The sequence below is a fragment of the Thermobia domestica genome, chromosome 3 (genome assembly GCF_964235325.1).
Source record: "Thermobia domestica chromosome 3, izTheDome1.hap1.1, whole genome shotgun sequence".
NCBI classification, from domain to species: Eukaryota; Metazoa; Arthropoda; class Insecta; order Zygentoma; family Lepismatidae; genus Thermobia; species Thermobia domestica.
Window position 1 is genome coordinate 329,788,220 of NC_137456.1, and position 12,198 is coordinate 329,800,417.

Below are 12,198 nucleotides of genomic sequence, written 5' to 3' on the forward strand. Positions count from 1 at the left end.
TATAAGGAAAATCAAAGATAGCAACCAGGGCCTAGAGTTGAACGGTATTCACCAGGCTATGGCATATGCTGATGATGTAAATTTAATAGGTGATGATAGGAGGACAATAGAAAGAAATGCAGGGATCTTATTAAACGCTTGCAGGGACATGGGTTTAGAAGTAAATGCAGATAAAACTAAATACATGGAAGTGCGTCGAGACCGTAATACGGCAAATTATGGATGCGTTAAAATATTAAATAATACTTTTGATAAAGTGGATAGTTTCAAATATCTAGGATCAGTATTAACAGAGGAAAATCATATTCACGGAGAAATTAAATGTCGTCTAAAAGCAGGGAATTCGTGTTACTATTCGGTTCAAAATCTCTTGTCGTCGCGAATTCTGTCGAGGAATTTGAAGCTTAAAATATACAAAACGGTAATCATGCCTGTTGTTCTGTATGGTTGCGAAACATGGTCACTTACTCTGAGAGAAGAACATAGACTGAAAGTATTTGAGTACAAGATCCTGAGACGAATATTCGGACCCAAGAGGAATGGGAATGAGGAATGGCGGAAAGTTCATAACGAGGAGCTACATAACTTATATGGTTTACCCAACATTGTTAGGGTCGTGAAGTCTAGGAGGCTTAGGTGGGCGGGTCATGTAGCTAGAATGGAAGAAAGTAGAAACGCTTTCAAAGTCTTGGCTGGAAGACCAATCGGAAAACGACCATTAGGAAGACCTAGGCGCAGATGGGAGGACAATATTAAGATGCATCTCGCAGAGATTGGAATACAAAGTAGAAACTGGATGCAGTTAGCTAAGAATAGAAGTCAGTGGAGAGCTTTTGTGAAAGCGGCATTGAACCTCAGGGTTCCATAGGCCATAGAGTTAGTTAGTTAGTTAGCTAATATGCTATCTTTTGTTGTTCAGCATTACGTCAGAACATCACTTTAACACTTCTCACTTTTGTTGACGAATGTCTTGATTTAATATTTATCTTCACACGTATGTAGTTCTTTCTTTTTTTTTAAAAAAAAAGTAAACTTGCGATGTTTAAAGATGTTGATGATGAACATGTACAATAGATTTCAATCTTTTAATGAAGTCATTCGATTCATTTTTAATGTTAGACTTTCGTTTTGAAAGTAATTAATTTTCTAAGAAACGATTACATGTTACTCTTGTGCAGATCACATCTTTGCAAATACTATCTAATGTAACCCACTAAGATTTTGAATCAGGTCCAGCTGGGACAAAATTTTCTAAAAGGGAGCATGGAGATGCCAATTTTGGTTGCTAATCATGGGCCCATGTTCGCCAAATATTAGTAATTTTAAGCATTACCTCATTAGCCTTACTGTCTACTGTCTCCTTGGTATTATAACAATGGAAAGTACGCTGACAGTATTCGTAAATTTTTGTAAAAGAGTGATTAGTAATCAAAATTTAGTTTTTTAACGGTCATGATGGATCAATGGTTGAGTCCCAATGGTAGATTGGCAACAGCCAGTCCAAAATGTAGGGAGAGGGGGAGTAGAATTTAGGAGAGACCCAATTCAATCATATTTTAGTTCATTTGAAAGCCTACCGTGAAAATCTTAGGGGTGCTCGCTATCCCTGTGGATAAGGGCCTGGGTAGAGCGATTACTTCTGGTGTTTGGGGTTCCTGCCTCAATCCGAGTTCATGTTAATAGGGAATTGTGGTAAACAAAAAACTGAGCATTAGCTCTCCTGTTTACTTCTACTTTGTTCATTCCACCATTTCATTTATTATTATCAGCGATCCCACAAGACGTTAAACTAAAAAACAATCTTTGTTCCGGAGAGGAAAGGTTACTTCAGAGACCAAAGTTCCATTCTGAAATAAACATTGACTCCATCCTCTTTTCTATTCTCGTTACCTCTCATATTGTTTTTCTTCCTTTATTATTTATGAAAAAAGTATGATAGTCAATATTTGCAAATAAGTCAATATTATTATTTACCAAAATTCTATATTTCTCCGGAGGGTCTTTACATGATGTACAAACCTATTACATTTTAGGTTTGAGGAGTGTGGTGACTCAGTGGTAGAGGCTTTACAACCAGTACTTTGGGGGTCCCTGATTCGATTACAGTTCGAGTCGTGTGGACTTTCTGATGGACAAACACTGTGCTTTCGGGGTTTTCTCGGAGTTCTTCCGTTACCCGTTTATTTCATCATTTCATTCATTTCTCATCATTAACGTCTTCTTTAGCCTAACCGGAATAATCGTTTAACGTAAAACTAAAAATGTGACATGTATAAACATTTTCGAGAATAAAATTAGCACATAACAATCTTCTACAATCAACAACAGCGATATATTCTCTCACAAAAGTGCAAATGAAGTCATTCGACATTCCAAAGTATGTTAGTAATCATCCGTACACAAAGAAAATATCGTTAAATTCTCGTGACGCTTTTTATGGAGAACGTATAAATGCCATACGTTTGTACCATAAAGCACAAGAGTCTGAAGGAGGACATTGTCATTTGAAAGCTGTGTCTCTTTTGGTAGGCTTGCCCATTGTTTAATTTAGGTACATATCATAGAGGTGATCGAAATTACATATGTTAGTATAAAATCTTATGCGTAGTTTTCGAGAAAGTTAGAAGGAGATAATAAAGGATGTCCCGTAAAGAATGCAACTTTTGAAATGCCATCCACTTTTATTCTCCTGTTAACAGCACGTGCTTTCAAGTCGGGGTGCCATATTACATATCGATATCTTGATTGTGTTTGCACACTATCAAATAAATCAACCATAACTAAATCTATGAGTTTTTCTTTGCAAAATACGTTCATTTCCAATTTTAATCTTTCATCAGCAATGTTCATACAGCCGATCTTATCAAAAAACACACTTGGAAAACTGATGTTCATTTCGTTAATAATAATAATAATAATAATAATAATAATAATAATAATAATAATAATAATAATAATAATAATAATAATAATAATGTTTCATCTTATTTATACATGTCTTATACACTTACGATGAAGATATCAATTTAATAAATTGAAGATCGTTCATGTTACGTCCAGATAAATTAATCTAAATTCCTTTATATGTTAAATATACATTTCCACTTTGCAAATACGATACTAATGCATCAATATCAATAAAAACCAGCGACCAGGAAAAATATGTATTTTACACTAATATCGTCCGTTTTACAGGATAAGGAGCATATTTGTGGGACGTTAAACTGAAAGATTTCAACTCTCTCTCTCTTTTTTTTACGATGGGATATGATGTCTGAATGATTGTGAAAACTATCACTTAACTCAGTATGATGTTATTATTCCGTGGTAAATACGAAAATTCAAGGGTCCTTGATTCGACTCCACTTCGAACCGTATGGACTTTGTACTGGACAAACACTGTGCTCGTGTGTTTTCTCGTGGCTCTGCCGTTTTCTCCCAATTTCTTCTTCATTCTACCATGTTCAATGTTAAAATAATCATGTTTGGTGATCCCAGAGCACATACATTAGACAAACATACAAACAAACAGATAAACAGTTTTATTTTATTTATATTAAATAAGTGAAGGGATGACTGTTCGTACGTGAGGACACAAAACAATCACTACATTTGTACTGTGGTTTGAACGTCTGAATGATAAAGTGTACTACATTTGTACTGTGGTTTGAACGTCTGAATGATAAAATGTACTTATCTCTGGTGCTTAGGGTCCCTGGTTCGACCTCCAAGGAAGTAAATTTATTGTGAGCAATATCACACTCTCTTTTTTCGGGGCTCTCTCTTTTCACATTAATTCCAGCACTGTTCTTAAACATGTGTTCTTTTAGCGTAAGGAGCATATTTGTGGGACGTTATATTGAAATATTTCATCTCTCAAAGATTACGAAAAGTATCACTTAACACAGTATGATGTTCTTACTGGGTAGCAAATACGAAAACTCAATCTAGAGGTACGTCCAGAAAGTTTTTGATACCTTGATCCAACATCCAATATATTTTGAATCAATAATTTTTTTTCGTCTTATATCTGGACAACTACATAAAGTGTGGTCAGATTCAGAATATCACTTAACTCACTATGATGACCTTATTCCCTTAAAAAATACGAAAAGTCGATTTAGAAGGGGGGTCTTTCAAAAAAAATTTGTGGTCTCTGATTCAAGATTCAGTAATTACATTTCATTCAAAAATTATCTTGTACACCTTATGTTTGGAGAACAACATGTAGTGTACGATGTTGTTCATTATAAGTTTACTTGTTCAGACATCGAACTAGGGACTGCATGCAGTGGGTTGCCGAGCAATGCTCTACTATACTAAGTATTCATCTTAAAGAATAAGTCGTTGCTTTACCAGGGTGATTAAGGCAAATGAATGAATGAATAATTATTAGAATGAGAATGTGTGAGTAACCCATGAAAACTCACGGACACGATGTTGTTCATTATAAGCTTGCTTGTTCGGATGTCGAACTAGGGACTGCATGCACTTTGCTACAGTGCATGACAATTAGTAATAAAGAAAAACTTCTTTTAGTCTTTCCCGCTGGCCTGCATAACATCGTCATCCTCTGTGAACGAATACAGATTATTATAATCACACTTCTCAGAAACGAGATATCTTAGCCATAACATTGCATTCTCCTTCTTTCACACACACACACACACACACATCTACACATATACTTTCTCTCTCTCTTTCTTCATGCAATGTGATGAAACAAGGAATTAACATACAAACCTCTTCTTCGTAGTCTCGCATTGTATGCTTGTCTTTTTTCACACTACAATGCAATCTGAAGATTGACTTCCAGACTATGTAATGCAACGGGGAAGCCACATGAAAGAGCTATGTCTATCCGTCTAATTGACTGACTGAAATTTTGATGCTTTAGTGATTAGTGCGGGTGGCATACCAATAAAGGGAAAGGATTCTGATAACTTCCAGATAAAATCAGGGCATACATTTTGTACTTACATTTTCAAACGAGACAAGACAACAAACGATGTTTGAGAATGCTTCGAGAATCAACACTCAAAACAGTAAGATCACGAACTAGTTTCTTTGAAAACGATGCATCGTTCCAAAATAAATTCTGTCATCTATTTAATTCTTTTCAAATTGAAATGATAGAAATTATTTCTGGTTTTAACACTGAATATCATAGACGAAAATGGTAATATCGAGATCTGGTTTCTTTAAAAACAATTCATCTTTCCGAGAATAGCCTATGTCGTATCACCTCTCTTAAATGTTTTTCAAATTGCTAACGATAGAAAACATTTTTGATTTTAACGTCAATCGCCATAAAGTAAAATCGATAACAAGAATTCAGTTCTGCAAGAATATATTTAATCCGATCTGATCTTTATTTTTCCGCTGGTCTTTACCTATTATATTTTAGATTTGAGGACTGTGGAGGTTTAGGGGTAGATGATTTACATCCAGTATTTTGGGTCTCTGATTTGATTACAGTTCGTGTCGTGTGGACTTTCTGATAAATTCTAAATATCTAAGAGGGAATTCAATGTGCTAACAAACAGAGAGAGAAACAGATACTAGCAAACAGACATTCACATATATGTATGTATGTGTCTGTCTGTCTGTGTGTGTGTGTGTGTTTATTTTTTTTAATGTTACAAACTGAACTCATACGTACTGAGCTATGAATAAATACATTTTATAATTTGTTCTTTCAACTACCTTTATAACTAAATGAAGAAAGAACTGGAGGCCTGGGGAGATCGGTTCCGCTGATGTGCAAGTCAATTGAAAATGTTTACATATGTCCCATACACTTACGAAGAACCGCGACCCTTGGTGGTTCGGGTTCAATTCTTGGTAAGAAAGCATTAAATATTTTCAGGCATTAAGTTAATTCGGTCCTTTCTGTCGTGAAAACGGAGTGCTATATACGTGAAATTCTTATTATTTTTTTTTCATGCGAGGATTAATTCAACTCTAAATCGTGAAGCACTGGTCTCGCGTTCGATTCCGATGAGAGGACTTTCAAAATAAAAGCACATTTAGGTTCTGGTTCGATTCTTAGTGAAAGAGCATTAAATATTTCAAGACATTAAATTATTTCGTTCCTTTCTGTCGTAAAACGAAGTGCTATATACGTGAAATTCTTTTTTTTCGCAAGGATTAATTCAACTCAATCGTGAAGTACTGGTCTTGCGTTCGATTCCGGTGAGAGAACTTTCAAAATAAAAGAATATTTAGGTTCAGGTTCGACTCTCGGTGAGAAAGCATTGAATATTTTTAGACATTAAGTTAATTCTTTCCTTTCTATCGTAAAACGAAGTGAAATTCTTTTTTTCATACAAGGACTAGTTCAACTCTAAAATCATGAAGTACAAAATTCGATCCCAGCTCCCTACCAAAGTGGGAAGTACTGGTCTTGCGTTCGATTCCGGTGAGAGAACTTTTAAAATAAAAGCGTATTTAGGGTTCAGGTTCGACTCTCGGTGAGAAAGCATTGAATATTTTTAGACATTAATTTAATTCGTTCCTTTATATCGTGAAACGAAGTGAAATTCTTTTTTTCATACAAGGACTAGTTCAACTCTAAAATCATGAAGTACCAAATTCGATCCCAGCTCCCTACCAAAGTGGATGTTTGAGCATTGAATATTTTAAGACATTAAGTTAATTCGTTGCTTTCTGTCGTGAAACGAAGTGCTATAAATGTGAAAATCTTTTTTTTCATGCAAGAACTAGTTCCACTCTAAAATCATGAAGTACAAAATTCGATCCCAGTTCCCTACCAAAGTGGATTTTTTTGTACAGAACATTTATATCATAAGTTAATGAAGCTACAATCAAGGTTAGTTATCTCTTTCACTTTCACCTCCAAAATAATAATAATAATAATAATAATAATAATAATAATAATAATAATAATAATAATAATAATAATAATAATAATAATAGAATCCAGGTTTGATTCTCGGTGAGAAAGCATTGAATATTTTTAGACATTAAGTTAATTCGTTCTGTCGTGAAACTAAGTGCCATATACGTGAAATTCTTTTTTTTCATACCAGGACTAGTTCAACTTTAAAATCATGAAGTACCAAATTCCATCGCACCTCCCTACCAAAGTGGATTTTTCTGTACAGAGTCCTTATATCGTAAGTTAGCGAAGCTACAATCAAGGTTAGTTATCTGTTTCACTTTCACTCCCAAATAATAATAATAATCAACTCTAAATCGTAAAGTCTGGTCTTGCGTTCGATTCCAATGAGAGAGCTTTCAAAATGAAAACATATTTAGGGTTCAGGTTCGATTATCGATGAGAAAGCATTGAATATTTTAAGACATTAGGTATGCTCTTCGATTTCCCAGGAGGAACGGGTCGTGGAAAGACGAAGATCATTCAAGTTGGAGTGCTTCGATCGCTGAATATCAAAGGATTGGGCGATAAAGATCTAACCTATGCTATGCAAAATAGCTATTCAATACATAACGAAAAGACGAAAATCAATCTATTAATTGGAATGCTTCGATTGTGATAACTGAAAGGACTGTGATGAAGATCCGATAGCCGTCCAAGACTATGAGCATCCAAGGGGGCTAAATCGCTTATGCTCTTCGACTTCCCAGAAGGAACGGGGCGGAGAAAGACCAATGCTATACAAAATTAGCTATTCAATACATAAAGAAAAGACAAAAATCAATCAATCAATTGGGAAGCTTCGATCATGATAACTGATAGGACTCTGATCCGTCCAAGAGCATCCAGGACTATGAAGGCATCCAAGACTATGAGCATAGCAACAGCAAACCAACATTTTCCCACGGGGTCCTGTGGTAGCCGTAAAAGGCTATGAACATAACAACTAAAGGCTTGTCGAAACTTGCCTCCCAATTCCAGGAAATTATATCGAATTTTAGGAAAACAAGATCAAATTTCACTGACTCCACCATCTATCCAGCTTCTATTCTACCGACAGTATCATGGGGAACGTCGAATGATGATTTTGCGGTATTCCCGAGATCCAACTTTAAAATTTTAAGTGGAAAGATGGGTGAAGTTATACCTGGTACGATAGATTTCCAAACAGTAAACAGTGTTGTGGCAAAAAAATTTTCATATCTGTCACCGTTTCCGAAATGGTCGGCGAGAATAGTGCTTATATGAGATGAAACGTCCAGTACACCAATATGAAAACGGTTGCAGAGAAATGAACAGAATAAAACTCGTATAGGAAATCACAGGGAGTTGTTGTTCGGTTATTTATTTCAACCCTTTTGATATTATTCGTATTGGACGTTTTACCTTATACAGGCACCATATGCCTTGAATGCGATGACTGATATGAGAAATCTATATACTATATAATTTTATAACGATTCCCTGTATTTCTTACAATGTTAGCATGTATATAATCTGCAAAGATATGTATGTGGTAAATTTCATGAGAAAAGAGCAGTAAATAAGAACAATATTACGCAAAATCTTTCTTGTTCATTTTCCAATATTCTGTTTTACTCATTCTAAGTTACGTATTTATAATTCTTTTTATATGAAATTTACCACAAAATACATTTTCCAGTTATACACATAGTAACAGTGTTAACTTTATTACACAGGTGTGGCTGCAGTTTATCAATAGTTATGAATAGACGGAAGTACAAAGGGATTATAAAAAGTTCAATGTAATATCTGGAAATACTCAGTGGTTAGCCATACTCAGAAGGGTTTATTTAATTAGAGATCAGAACCAGCAATAAACAATGCGTTAAAGAATAAAAAAAGTTTCTATATCTATAAATATGTCAATGAACAACGAAGATTTCAATGTCATATATATTTCAGTGGCAAATTGTACAGCAGTAGTTCGTGATCAGGAGTTCACCGGTTGCACGTAGAAAAATGGCGGGTGGAAGGAGGGGTAAGAAGAAATATTGGTGTGGTGGTAGCACCTCCTCGTCCTCTGTAGGGCCGCCACTGTCAATTTTTCCCGATTGTAATTTTTTATATCAAGAGGATGGTCGTCATACATATTTCCCCCACAATTTTACTGCTGTTTAAAATGTGATTATTGTGATAAAGTTTCTAGTAGACGACATATCAACACTTAATTTAGATATCCGGTAGATTAAGTATTTACACTTGTACTTGTGTATAGCAAAGTAATAGATATTAGTGTAGAACAATTAACCTTCTCATGTCGACTATTAACGACTATATGAATAATTTTCATCAGATTGTTTTTTTTCAACCCTAGATTAAGCGCGTGGGTGACAGGTATCCGCCAGTGATTTTTGTCTCAAAATGGCAACACCCTGTGTTGGTGTTCGCAGTTTCGCCTGTCAGTAGCTGAATGTTAATTGTTATTGTTTGATGTGGCAGCAGTAGTACACTTCTGTTTCCCGTCTACAGTTCATAAGAAATAAACTATTTTTGCAGCAGCGTGTTTGGGTGACAATTGTCAACCGCGCGCCCATGTACGTAACAAGTAAAATGTCAAAACGCCGGAAGACAGAAGACAAAAGATAAAAATATTGTTCTGAAATGGCCTGAGAAGGAAGAGCAGGAGTCGGAAGTAGGTTCTGATGACAGTGATTATGAAATTGGTCAAATAAGTACAAGTGACACTCGATATTGAAACGTAACAAAATGGCCCATGGTGATATTTTTGATCTTCTAAATATATGTGCAATTAGCGCTCTTTACATTGTGAAATTCAATACCAGTTCAACTAAATTATCACGAAGGATTTTTTTGCACGATATCTTCTGGGAAATGATTAAATCTCAGTTACAACGGCGATGCTCTATTATCCAAGTTCCAGTTCCAATTTAGGAAGAGGTTCGGACTTTGATTCTTACTGGGTGTTGAGGAAGATTGAACGGTTGATCTTGAAAAGCCATCAGGTTCCTGAGGACGCTTGCATACCTATGGTAAAGAAAGAGAAAGAACTACAAAGAAGTGGTGATTAAAATGTAAGAGATCGATGTATGGAGAGCATCTCAAAGACTTTTGAGTAACATGTTTGCAATCAGTCTAGTAGCTATGAAAAAAAGGGTCCATTGTATTCAGTAGAACACTGTGTACAACCAAAACCATAACCTGTAATTAACATTGTATCAAACGAATCAAAGTATTGTCATTTAAAGATGAATTTACTTATTCTAGATATATTTTTGTGGGTGAAAACTGTCAACCATGCGCCTAATTGTGCAACACAAACGTACGCGCCTAACGCAGGGTTAATACATATATTGAACTGGAATCACGGCAAGCAAGGGCGTCTATTTCTCTGTAACTTTGGAGGTGAGTAATTCATATGTGTGTTTATTTGCAGACAAGGGTCTAAGAAGGCATTTATGAGGTTATTATTAGAAATTGAATTCAAGGTATGTAAAATATTGTTTATTCGTTAATATATATATATATATATATATATATATATATATATATATATATATATATATTCATAAAACACATGGGGCATTGGGGAGCCCAGGCCCCTCAGAATTGGCGCCCTTGACTTCGAGTCACGTTGAGTTTTTATACTAGAGACATCAAACAATTAACTGGGTTCTTTATGCAGTGTTGTTATTAAATTGCATTGAATCATGCATTAAGACTAATTTAAAACAAGTATAACGATTTCAATTGGTAATTGTTAACTTTAGGATTATTAACCAGTTGATGGGTTTCCCGATACTAATAAGAAATATTCATGAAACTGAAGGCCATCGTTTAAAAAAAAAATAATTGTGTAACACTAATTCATGCTGAGGCTCATTCAGTGTAATTTAATATTCTGCGTACAGTAACGTCACACACATACAAAAGGAAAATGTCGTTGACTACTATCTCGATTATCGTAATATTCTCTTTCCGTTTACGCAAACCGTTAGCGAAAATAGCGGTTGTCTTTCGAAAATTTTTTTATTGATACCGAAAAAGTTATACTGTAAAATTGAAGTTTAAATGGAGCATGATATTAATGAAAACATGTTTCTATTTTAGGCAACGTTACTGTTATCATAACTGTTTTGAAGTGTATCGAAAGTGTAGCGTTGCTATAACGCAAACCATTACTTAAACTCTCCATTGTCATTGCACATTATTCTATCGGGACCAAATAATTTATATCGTCCTGACACCCTGAGTCTGTGTGAGCCTTTCCCAGTGACCCTGTTGTAAATTTTTCTCTCTAGAGAATCTGCCAGTGGTTGTGCTAGTAAGTGCCCGGTGACTGGTGATGCTCCGTGAGGAAGGAGGTTAAGTGGGCCCGGTGATACACCTACACTATACTTACACATTCTGTTCCATTTACACGTACATACGTTCCCTTCTTTTGTACACTCTTTCTCTTTATACTTTATATTTTCATTTTATACTACCCCTTTCCTCTACTTTTTGCCCTTTTCACCTTGGCTTTTCGCCTTCTTTCTCTGTCTGAACTCCTTTCCCGATTTTTAATTTTTCCTGATTTTGACTTTTTTTCGACTTGTGTCCTTTTCCCAATTGTGTCATGTATTTTATTCTATTTTGCTTTTGATTCATAAATCCTCTGTTGAGGTACAAATTTGACCATTTTGTAGTTGTAGCACAAATGACTGTTGAACCGGTTCGCCGACCTCTTTTACCGGTAATGGCATAAGACAAGACAAGAAGGAAAAATTTCTCCCATGTTATAATCGTTCTAAATTTTATATATATTTTCATGCTCTGCATGGCTTTAAAATCCACAGAATTTGTCTATTCTGAAACTGAATGTCGTTCTCTGGAATGGTGAGTTAAAATCTTTTGTGGTACAGTTTATATTATCATACATACTATATGAAAATCAGGGTTAAGTTTAGAGTTGCCCTTCCGTTTTTTATAAAAAAAAAAAAAAAAAAAAAAAAAAAAAAAATAGGAAAATTTACAGGAAAGATGAGGTAAGAAATGATTTCGAGTTCTTATGTGATGTTTGTGTGTTCAAGTTTGGCAATAAAGTTATGCTTAATACTAGAAAAGATATGTGGAAGTTTGTACTATTTTTAAGACACTGAAGGTTCGATGATTCAGCGGCATGACCATTTTATGTCTACAACAGAAAGCACCGAACCCGTTTCTACTTCTACAACTACTACTACTGCTTATACAATGGATCTGTATAGTAAAACTGCATATTTTAATGTGTTTACTGCTTTTTTGTAGGTTGGAATCTGGAGGGGCTACTCTAC

General features: G+C 35.0%; 1 protein-coding gene across 3 annotated transcripts in view; it reads left to right on the forward strand.

The window, feature by feature from the left end:
• Positions 1-11,428: 11,428 nt before the first annotated feature.
• LOC145681208 (uncharacterized) overlaps positions 11,429-12,198 on the forward strand; it is a 140,540-nt gene continuing 139,770 nt past the window's right edge. The window contains exon 1 of one of the 3 annotated variants that reach the window (XM_081752734.1): positions 11,429-11,761. The gene's annotated coding sequence lies outside the window, so the exon portion shown is untranslated. The remainder of the gene's footprint in view (positions 11,762-12,198) is intronic. The other 2 variants (XR_014130742.1, XM_081752733.1) reach the window with 2 other exon arrangements.